The sequence below is a fragment of the Berghia stephanieae genome, chromosome 7, assembly GCF_034508935.2.
Source record: "Berghia stephanieae isolate SIO BIC M18660-M18661 chromosome 7, UCSD_Bste_1.3, whole genome shotgun sequence".
NCBI classification, from domain to species: Eukaryota; Metazoa; Mollusca; class Gastropoda; order Nudibranchia; family Aeolidiidae; genus Berghia; species Berghia stephanieae.
The window spans coordinates 39315198-39327310 of NC_088366.1; the positions used below are offsets into that span (position 1 = coordinate 39315198).

Genomic DNA, 12113 nt, shown 5'->3' on the forward strand with positions numbered 1-12113 from the left:
ATCGTCTCAAGCTCGTCTCACGTGTCAAGATCGTCTCAAGCTCACAACCCGCCTGATCGTTTTACGATCGAGTGATCGTTTTACTAACTCGCTCTTCCGGCATTGAGATCGAGCACTGACTCGTGGCTTGGCGCTCGATCGTCGATCGAGTAAAAGCGATCAAATAACCCAACACTACCCAACACTAGTTGATACACTGCCGGTGACCGAGACCGATTGTAAGGAGTGACAAACGTTTCCAAACAGCCCAGGGTTGCCAGTTTGGCATTTTAAATGCCAGATTCCAAAAATCTGGCATTTTTGAAAACCGTTTGGCATTAGAAAAATCATTTGGCATTTGGCATTTTCATTTGGCATTTTCTTTTCTTGTATATTATACTTCAAATGACACCTTTTCTCAACCGTGGTGTAGTGGTTTAGCACTCCACTTAGTAGTCAGTAGGTAAAAAATTACCCCAACAGGAAATTTAGTATAATTCAAAAAAAAAAAAAAAAAGAAAGAAAAGAAAACACGCAAGCCACCAGGATATGATAGTAAATTGTCTATCAAAAGTGAGTAGTTTTCTTAGTGGGGATGGGAGTCAACAGACTTTGGCATTTTTTGGAGTGTTTTGGCATTTTTTGAGTCTTCCACTGGCCAGGGTTGCCAGTTTGGCATTTTAAATGCCAGATTCCAAAAATCTGGCATTTTTGAAAACCGTTTGGCATTAGAAAAATCATTTGGCATTTGGCATTTTCATTTGGCATTTTCTTTTCTTGTATATTATACTTCAAATGACACCTTTTCTTAATTATTTCTAAACGCGTAAAAACAAACATCTTCACATTTCTTTTTCATTCTTAAAATCCAACCGTGGTGTAGTGGTTTAGCACTCCACTTAGTAGTCAGTAGGTAAATAATTACCCCAACAGGAAATTTAGTATAATTCAAAAAAACAAAAAAAAACAAAACAAAAAAAAAAATAAAAGAAAAAGAAAAGAAAACACGCAAGCCACCAGGATATGATAGTAAATTGTCTATCAAAAGTGAGTAGTTTTCTTAGTGGGGGTGGGAGTCAACAGACTTTGGCATCTTTTTGAGTGTTTTGGCATTTTTTGAGTCTTCCCCTGGCATTTTGTTGAAAAATAATCTGGCAACCCTGCCACTGGCATTTTGTTGAAAAATAATCTGGCAACCCTGAAACAGCCATCTAGAATAGTCAAAAGTGTTTCAATTATGGACATGGACTTACTTGAATTATGTGGTAAGTAAATCTTATTGTTTTTTATTTTATTATGATCGGTGTTTGAGTAGATCGAAGCTTTTCTCTATCTTGTCTTAATCTTATCATGATACTGATACTGTTACTGTTTGCTCCACTCACTTTTCTGAATTAACATAAACATTAGTTTGTAACCGCTAGACAATTCGTGTTCATTCATGAAGGCTATTATTATTATTATTATCATGATTATTATTATTATCGGAGCCCACCGCTTGCTAAGAATGAACGTGTCATTATCACTGATACTTCTAGATTAAAAATAAAATAATAGAAACTGGTCGTGTCAGTGTCCGTCCTGACTGCTAGACTTGTGCTTGTGATTGTGAGTCCTACTATCTAGTACTAGGAAATGGAAAGTATCACACTATCGACGTCTATATCTAGTTGTTTCTCAATTTTCTGAAATTTAGATTAATTAAGTCAAGCTCATTCATTAAGAAATTATTGACAATTGGGACGAAATCTGGTGCACATTGTTTGATCTTATAATAATAATCTTAACAGGATGGCTCCATTCTTCATCAGGTGTCATCAATGAGTAGTATCTAACTTGTTTGTTTTTCAATCGTTTTTTTAAGATCCAGTTTCAACCATGCCATGATTGATGGAACTATTATACTATAGTGACTCAAAACTCCAGTTTAAATTTAACTTTTAACCTTTTACTGTATACACACTACTTGGTAGAAAGGCTTGTTTTTATTTGATGCTATGGGATTGACTTGGTGATGGTTGCTTGTTTATAATAAGTTTTAGATTTATATTAAATTCTTGAATCCTGCCTATTTGAATTTGACAGTTGAGTTTTGATAGATAGTGTTGATGGTAATGAGTAATCATTTAGCGCGTTGAGCTTGTTGAAATACGGGGTAAGGCGGTGTATAGAAACTATTTATTATTATTATCACATCTCAAATAAGTTTGAACATTTTAATTCTCCATTTTCAGATGACGAACAAATGAGTCGTCTCAGGGCTTCATTTTTGATGAAGGGGAAAGGTCGTAGACCTGCACTCCCACCTGTGCAAGTGACAAACAAGCTGTTTGTCCAGCTTTATCATCTGCGCTTTGAAGCCAGAACGACAGTATCTGAGGTAAGGTTTCTATGAATATATGACACATCTGTTTTCGTTGTCACAGGCCACCATTATATTTTTTTGATAAATATTTTGGTTGTTTTTGATGTTTTTTACTGCGCTAATATTATCAGTACAGTGAGGCTAAACCAGCTTATGATTTGATTTTTTTTTTTGTAAAACACAAGGTCCCGCTATGGAGCTTTCAGATTCATATAAGTTCATGATGGTTGCGAGTAGATTTTATTGTTAACATGTATGGTTGAGTTTATTTGGGTTTGTAGTTACAACTGACTGAGTGACATAGACAAGTAAAAGACGTGTTTATGGCTCTTTTTATGATATAATTTAAGCATGCCTGCAACAGTCAGCAATTAGCAATGGGCCATGTGCTGTTGGTATAATAGCACTAGTTGAAAAGGTCTTTACTAGGTTAGACAAGACTAGATGTTTGCTATGGAATACAATTAAATTCTAAACCATCCCTGTGTTCCTCTCTCGAGCAAAGTATATTAATTTTTTCATACCTAATCCTTATCTTTTTTTAAACTTGTTGGATTCTGATGTATTATCAAGGGTTATCTTTTTGTATAAGATTCTATTTTTTTTCTGTTCTAATATACTAATGCATTAGTTATAAGCCCTTCAATATTTTCTGGTTATTTTTTCCCTTCTAGGTGGAACAATGGTTCTCCAAGTTAAGTCCAGACTCAAGTTATCCTGTCAATAGTATCTGGTGAAAAATTTTGAAGGTGGTGAAGGCGGCAAAAGGGAAAGATAAAACGTTTTTGAATGCACCTGTGGATCTTCACCACATCAGTGATGCCCTCAATGCCATTGGTGTAGACATGACATTGGAGAAGAACAATTTTAAAAAGACTGTTGTGTCAAATGAAATTGCTGTGGACCTCGGCAATTTTCTCCTGAAACATGGACATACTTATGGAGACTTCCATAAATTTCTATTAGACATATCGTCTTCTCCTGTAATTTGCACGAGAGAGAAGTTGCGAAGCATGTATCTCGCTGCAGAAACAAAGAAGGGGAAGCTGATAAAAAATATCAGCAGGGACCCAGCAGCACTTCAGGCATGGCTCAGGAAACCCTTCTTTCCCTGTCATCTGACGGAAATTCAGCTAAACTCTCCTCCTGCCACAGCCACAAAGCCACCCTCGTCATCGCCACCACCACCACCCCACTGTCATCTACTGTTGACTGGCCAGCACTGAGTCCTCAGCCAACCGTTTTATTTCCTTCATCTGTACTACCATCATCGAGTCAACCTTCTACTTCTACTAAGATTCTCAGCTCACCATCACCGTCGTCTACTGTTGACTGGCCAGCACTGAGTCCTCAGCCAACCGTTTTATTTCCTTCATCTGTACTACCATCATCAAGTCAACCTTCTACTTCTACTAAGATTCTCAGCTCACCACCACCACCACCATCGTCCTGCATTTCTACTGTATCTGGTTCTACCCCTCATCTCTCCACGAATATTAATTCTCGGAATGTGTCCACACCTGATTCATGTTCAGCACCACTACCATCATCGTCATTCACTTTTGGTTCTACCCCTCTACCCTCTACGTCTGTTTCTACTCAGAATCCAGCCAAACCTGAATGTACCCCTGCACCGATCACTTCTGTTTTATTGCCAGAATCTTTTTCAGAGTCCCACATCCCACTTTCTTCCACAATTGTTAATGTTGACCATGTTAGAAGATTATCAAAGTCTGTCTCTTCCAAAAAATTGTTTTCATCTATAAAGTCGATTCATCAGAATGTAATATTTTAAAGAAAGAAATTTTTAATTTAAAATTAAAGAACAAAACTTATGTCCGATAGAGCGGCAAATATGAAACTTTTAAATAAAAAAATTCATGAATGGCGTAAGAGTGTTTTGCATGATGAGGATATATGTACACATTTTTTGTATTGTAACGCGCATTTTTGCTTGGTCTATCTAAAGCTGTTGAGAGTGCTGTGTTAGAATTTGAGAGGGATGTAATTAAAGAGGGGGGTTCACTTGGGAGGGACAGTCAGCAAAGTTTAATCATTTTCAGTCTAGTATTGGTAAAGAAAGTGCAGCCTTACGTGCTATAAGACTAACTGCAGAAGTATTGGGACCTCGGGGGGGTGAGAAAAATGGGGCAAGGGAAGGATGGCTAAATTATTGTGAAGCTAATAATATTAAGTCTCAGTTTTGCAGTTTTAGAAGTAATCGTTTCAATAATATATTTGAAAATGCTCATGCTCTTTTGTACCATCATAAACATGTTCTTGATTTTCTAGAAAATGAAGTTTCAGGTGACAATTTAAAGCTTCAAAGTATTGTTGCAGATTTGAGGGATAGTAGGGTAATTTCTTTAGTTGCTGCTATTTCACTGTTTAATCTGACTATCACTGGGCCATACTGGGAGTTGATGAAAAGTAAAATTCCTTATGGGTCATTCCCCTCTTATGTCAAAAAGATTGATGTTATTTTTGAGAAATTTATTTGTTAAGGATGATTACTGATGATGAAGCAGAAGCATCTTTTTTGTCAACTGCTGTCAAACGAAGAAGGGTTTCAGATTCTGATGTTGATTGAATAACACTATGAGATTAAATTCAAGCTTCAGTTTAATTACAAAACCAGATAGAATGGACGTTTCAGGTTTCTCCTTTGTCAACAAACAGGATGAACCAAACACTATAGATGATGTGGTAGTGCCGTTAAGTTGAATGCGTTTGTTGGTAAAGGGGAAACACGAAACATCCATTCTTCTATCTGTTTTTATAATTAAATTGAAGCTTACATTCAATTTCACATTATTTATCGCTTCGAGTAGCAACATTTACATTATATTGATTAATGAAATTATGTATCTATTTCCATCACTTTACATTTGATCAGTGACATGCTTTGTTTAAACAATTGTTGTTTCTCATAATTATGTAGCTTTTCTGATTATTACATATGTTTTATTTACTCATCATGTTTAGCGTCAAGCAAGATGGCTTTCTATTATTTCAACATTTTTAACACGTCTGAGTGTACTTAAACACTTTAATATGTTTTTTTTTACCTGGAAGTTCATATTCATACAATAAGGGAGTCCAATATAATATCTATTTCTATTTAAACATTTTATAAATGCATTTAAAATGTGTATAGTGGAGAGCCAATGATAACCCTTATACTCATACTGATGTTGGGCTATTAGACCATAATAGCAATATTATAGTCCGTGTTTAAATTAATCTTTATCATTTATAGGCTATGTGGATATGATCAGCTTCCAGAGTCCGCGTATGTATAATCTGTTATTAGATATTATATTGGACTCCCTGTATGAATATGAACTTCCGGGTAAAAAAACATATTAAAGTGTTTAAGTACACTCAGGCGTGTTAAAAATGTTGAAATAATAGAAAGCCATCTTGCTGAGGCTCAACATGATGAGTAACAAGAGCGCTAAGATAGGTTTGCCCGGTGTCTGTGCATTTATATGCATTAAAGCGTGTCCTTATACCGTTGCCTTAGTTATATAAACTAAAATGTGTTAGGGCAGGGCGTTGAATTTTAGGTTGATTGTTGAGGTGTCTCAAAATATGTACTTATGGATAGGTATAAATTTTCATGTTCGTGGGTTGCATTGGATATTGTATGCTTTTGTGTACTGACTTTTTTGTCTAATGTTTTTATTTATTTATTTTATTTGATCGACTGTGCGCCACCAGTAGGTGCAGCATTAACTTCTATTATTGTGTTAGGTCGTGGTATGAATTTTTGACTTTTCCCCCCCTTTTGACATATATTTCTGTTGATTTTCGAGAGTTTAAATCTTGATTTCTTTTCATAACTCTGTTTTTGTCATTCTTATTGTGAAAAGGACATAAAATTTGGATTCCCCATCCCTCAAATCATTTGTATGTGAAGTTTCATAGCCATATCTCATCATTTAAATTTTTTGTAGCGGAAACACTGTTTATTTCTTAAAATGTCTTCCTTTGGCGATTTCTGCCTTTTTTCGAATTTTGAGACGTAAAATCTCAGTAATTATTGCCTCTATCTCTCTGAAAAAAAATTGGGCTTACTGTCTGGTGCCAGTTCTAAGGCTCAGATAAGTTTCATGCCTTAATTTAGATTACTGACGAGTCTGCAAAGTGCCGAAGATGGTACATCTGGCGATTTCGGTGAAATTATTTTCACGCGCGTCATGTTTTTTCTTGATTTTGATGCTGTATAGTAACTGAATTATACTAGGTGAATATTTGTTTGAGTATTTTTCTTATTCTCTATGTCCATGGCTTGCGATTGCTTGCAAATTATTCAATTTTGTTATTGTTTTGTTTGTTTTGATGCACCTTAAACTTGCTGTTTGGTAGCATGTTCTGTTGGTGTACGAAAATTACAAGTTATTAAATAAATAAAAAATTCGTAACTTTTTTATTTGTTGTCCGATTTTAATCATTTAAAGACTGTTGTTCATGGTTTGACAATCTGTATTTGTTCAATTCAAAATAACAGCAGTTTTCTGCAGTTGAAATTTTAGTTTGGGATACCTACTCAAATCACTTTATAAGGGTCTTTGGCCAACATAAAAACATGTTAGACGAGACATGACTGTTAAGCGATATTGCAATTGTTTCCCGACTGAGACGACGCTGTAAACAGCGAGGTACTCATTTTGACAGTGAACAAGGTGAGAGAATGCGAGTAAAGAGCCTTTCCCAAGGACTCAATTATGCGCCACTCAGAGCGGGACTCGAATCCAGTACCGTCCGATCCAAAGGCGAGTGTCATTTCACAAGATCACATGCATAGCCGCACAAAAAAGTAATGAGAGAATAGATTCATATGTATTGAAGGAGGAGAGAGCGGATGGAGTGAGTAAAGTTCTTGGATATTTATAGAAGGAACCAAATTGATGTCACTCATCTCATTGTTATTGTTTTTAGACACCCATTTTTATGATTAGTTCTCATTAAAATATATCAGACTATAACGTTCAAGGTTCCATGTTGATCTTTGGGCTGGAATGATATTTCTGGCTGGCGGACTTTGTGAGTATTTTAATTTAACACAGAGCATCAATAGAAGGAATGAATTTGACGTTAGTCAACCCGTTGTTATTGCTTTTAGACAGCATTTTATAATTAACTTATCACTAAGTTATATCAATCAGACAATTAACGTTCGCGTTTGCAGTTTTGTGTGTTAATAATATGTTATACCCCGATGGAGATGTCGTGAGTATTTTTCCAATAAAAACATCAATACATTTGCAATCCGATTTAAGTTTAAAAGCAACGTAGACCACGGAAATTTTTCCATTTTGTGGACAATAAAGATTTTTTATTTATCGTCATTATTATTATTATTATTATTATTATTATTATTATTATTATTATTATTATTATTATTATTATTATTATTATTATTATTATTATTATTATTATTATTATTATTATTATTATTATTATTATTATTTATAAAACAAATCGACAGTGTTCCCGTGGCAGGTTAAACGGGTCCTCCTCGGGACTACTTTTATTTTGTATGAAATCCTTTATAAATTTTACGATGATCAAGAACGAAACTTTTGCCATCTACCTCTTCCTGGCGCAACATTTATAAAAATATTATTTAAAAAAAAATAATAACACAGCATTTATTTGGCGCAATATCCACGTGCTCAAAGCGCTTTACAAGGGGTCCCAAGGCAACAGCAATATTAGACTTGAAAGACGAGACATGACGCCTGTCAGGCGATGTGACATTTTTTCCCAACAAAGACAACGAACGGCCATGTTCTCATTTTACACCTGAGTACGGTGAGAGAATGTGAGTAAAGAGCCTTTTCCAAGGACTCAACTCTGCGCCACTCAGAGCGGGTCTCGAAACCTGAACCTTCCGATCCGAAAGCGAGAGTCATACCACTTGATCCATCACAAAACAGGGAGGGGCACTTTTCTGTCGGCCACATAGCCTCAATATTAATTAAAATTTATTTCTAATTTCATCAATTTTTGGAGTAAAAACATAGTTCTTGGTATCAAACCTATTGTAAATTCGACGCTGATCACGAATCTGACGTCAAAACAGCGAAAATCCGAAAAAAATTGTCCAATTTTTTATACTGCCACGCCCCCGATCGCCGATCGCCTCGAAAAATATTAAGCAAAGCGGGCTTTGCGGGCGATCGACCGTACCTAGGTTTATCGGCCAGGTATTTGGCCACACACATTGCGTTTTCACCCCGGTTTGCCTGATCGGGGTACGAACCAGGATCAAAACCGGGCTTGTATGGAGCCTTTAAAGGACTTAATTTGTTTTACAATGAGTCCAAGTGGCTCAAAAGGACTTACTTAAAAATATTTTCATTGAGTTCATTGAGAATTCCCGAAATAAATAACGATAAAGATAATTGATCCCACAAGTTACCGAATAGATGTGCGACCGGTTTTAGACACGTTACTGCTGTGTCACAATGTATCACACTTCTTAAATTATATTTATAAACATACGTTTTTAAATTGCCGAAAATGTTTATGTTGCTATGCCTTCTGTACGTGGTTTCATCACATAGAATTATTTTTTGAATTGTTCTTGATTTTTTAATATTCAGAATTGAAATAAATAAATAAATTATAACTGTGAAATTGAATGTAAGCTTCAGTTTAATTTACGAAAACAGATAAAATGGACGTTTCGGGTTTCCCCTTCATCAACAACACATGATGAATTAAAAACTACAGACGAATGAGATAATGTGGTAGTGGCGTTGTTAAGATGCATAAACAAAAACATTGATGGGCAGGAATTGTATGCTACTTTGTGAGAAAGCGCGAATTAAAACAGAGCAATAGAAATGTATAAAAGGTGCGTACTTAATTATGTCAAAAGAGGGGAGGCGATAAGGAACTGTGTAATGCAGTATAGAAAGTGAACTAAAGTAAAGTGTGGACTATTGTTGGAAAATAAATACAATGGAATTGGAAATAAATACAAAATATAAGGGATGTAGGTATTAATATATTAGTGGCATTAGCCGCAGCAGAAGCAACAGTAGAAATAGTAGTAGTAGTAGTAGTAGTAGTAGTAGTAGTAGTAGTAGTAGTAGTAGTAGTAGTAGTAGTAGTAGTAGTAGTAGTAGTAGTAGTAGTAGTAGGGATGCAGAAAAATAAAGACAGGCATTTCAATTTTGACACGGCGCCGCCAAGTCTGGGACTTTTTTGTCCTATGCGGAAGGCTGCTATAATTTTCTACTATCACAAACGATATGAACACGAGACTGGGCCTGGGACAGTCCTGTCCCGTTGATTTTGTAGCATTTCACAACGGCTTGGGACACAACGGGACTGTTTTGTCCCGTCCCAATAGGTGCGGTAGATTTCTCTAAATTCTATATGTTACAGATTTGGGACAGGACTGTCCCAGGACAGTCCTGTCCTAGTGCGGAAGAGGGTTAAGGGCAAATTATTTCAAACAGTCCTCTTCACTCTTCCGGCGTAATGAATACACAGTTGTGTATCCGTACACTGGTGGACGGAAAACAGTTCCACAATTTTACCAACACTGGTTTGTGTTGTGTGTAGGCTATTCAGTATTCAGTTTTCAGTATTTCGTCAGTACCGAGTCTTGAAATAACAAAAGCGTATTGCTTACATTGCGACGACAACGTCGTTGTTTACATATATAAAAAGGAGGTTATCCTTATGAGTATATCAATGCCACTAAACTATAAACTATGCGTGTTTTGTTTTGAATCATCTAGATATCTACCAACTCCGACGTCTATCAGACAACTGCCAAAAGTGGAGAGTATTTCCTGTTACTGTGAATGTTAGGGCTCATTGTGTTTATCCAATGAGTGATTTTTGGTAGGTAATTGTGACATACCGTCTTACCAGATCTGGAAAATATTATCTATATATGTTATATTATAAAGTTTATCAATTAAAATAAAAATATCATGATTATGCATCACTGTGTAACACAGGGCTTCTGGGTGGGGATCCTGACCTCCCATAGTGGGCAGGGAGGTACATGCTGTGTCTTCTATCCCCACATACCCGTTTTCCAATTGTTTTCTGTCGTCTTGGAATGAGATTACTTGGCTTTGTCCTGATCCTTGCTGGAGTTCCTTGGCTGGGAGGGAAACAGTCGAATAGTTTTGGGAGATGATATTTTTTTCCCTTGTAAATCATCTCTCTGTTATAGTATGCATTGTATTATTAATTATGTTTAGTTTACATATTATATTATATGATTGGTAAACATTTGAGTGTATTCCTCTCAGTTGGGACCTGTGCTTGCGTCTGGATGAGACTTTTAGGTGATCTCAAACGAAGTACTTTGACGGTGTGCTCTTGGAATCTACATCTGTTCCCTTATTTGAACCAATTCCACTTTGTCTTACCTTTTCTTTTGTGCTTTAATTGTAATTCTAGAACTTTTTACTATCCCATTTTCTTCCTTTTTACTGGTGCTGATATGACCTTAATGTGTTGCAAGCGCCGTAAAAACCTTAAAAACAAAACATAAAACACAGCTCTTGGCATTGGTAAATGATCGAGGTGCCTGTCGCCATCCTGCTTTTTTTTTTTTGTGAGGCCTTCCGAAAGCTCCTACATCCCCAGTATTCTTGTTTTTCATAATTTTTTAGTAGGAGGTTTGGGAGGGGGAACCTTTTTATTTTAAGTCTCCCCCCTCCCAAACCCCCTACTACTACTAGAACAAGAATACTGGGGATGTAGGAACTTTCGGAAGGCCTCCCCTTTTTTTTTTCACACAGACTGAGTTGCATACATGTCGAATCTTACTTTCGGAAGGCCTCCCTTTTTTTTTTTTTACGACTTTTTTTGTAGTTTTACGAATTTTAGACAAATATCATGGCCAAATACGAAATGTTATGGAAAATTACGAATTTTTAATTCTTAGTAATACTTAAATGATAGGCTGTCATTATTCCCAGACACCTGTCTGGGAATAACGAAAATTCGTTATTCCCAGACACATATTTGAAACTTCGCTCTTTTAAACAATTATCCACATTCCAGAACATGGAATGTTTCCAAATGCACATAGAAATAAGAAAAGTTAATAAAATATCAATAAAAACATAAAATTAACCAACATTAAATCAGTTGTTACTACATATATATACACAATATGCGTCGACTTCGAAGTGGTTGTCACGGCCGAATGGTTTAGTCGTCTGCCCTGGAAGTTTTACCAGAATCGACGTTGTAGGTTCAAATCCTGGTTCCGCCACTTTAAAAAATTTTTTTTTTTTTAAATTCCGTCTTCTTTTTACAGAACGTTGCTAGGGATAAATGTCCCATCCATCCTCCCCCCACCTCTTTTTTATTTTTTTTAAACTCTCTCTCTCTCTCTCTCTCTCTCTCTCTCTCTCTCTCTCTCTCTCTCTCTCTCTCTCTCTCTCTCTCTCTTGGTTCCTTTCTAGTTTCTAGCAAATTGTCATATTCGTCCCCACTCCGATCTCAAATAGTGTCTAAAAAGAATAAATAATTAAAAGGCAAACAAACAGAAATATTGACATTAAAATTAATAAATTTGAAGTTTTCAAGTTGGCAAGTCTGGAGTTGCCACCTTGGCTGTTCTTGAAAAATAATGGGAGGCCTTCCGTAAGCTCCTAGTACTAAGGGAAACAACCTAAGTATTCCTTTAAATAACCTCATACTAGATACCTCTACTTTCTATCTCTGTCAATAGTTTGAAGTGTATAATATTTGGAATCGGTAGCATCACTTGCCAAGG

General features: G+C 36.0%; 1 long non-coding RNA gene across 1 annotated transcript; it reads left to right on the forward strand.

The window, feature by feature from the left end:
• Positions 1-1175: 1175 nt before the first annotated feature.
• LOC144977211 (uncharacterized) lies at positions 1176-6779 on the forward strand. Its single transcript, XR_013646278.1, has 3 exons — positions 1176-1244; positions 2214-2359; positions 3019-6779. It is a non-coding gene; the product is annotated as an uncharacterized LOC144977211 (long non-coding RNA).
• The last annotated feature ends 5334 nt before the right edge of the window (positions 6780-12113 follow it).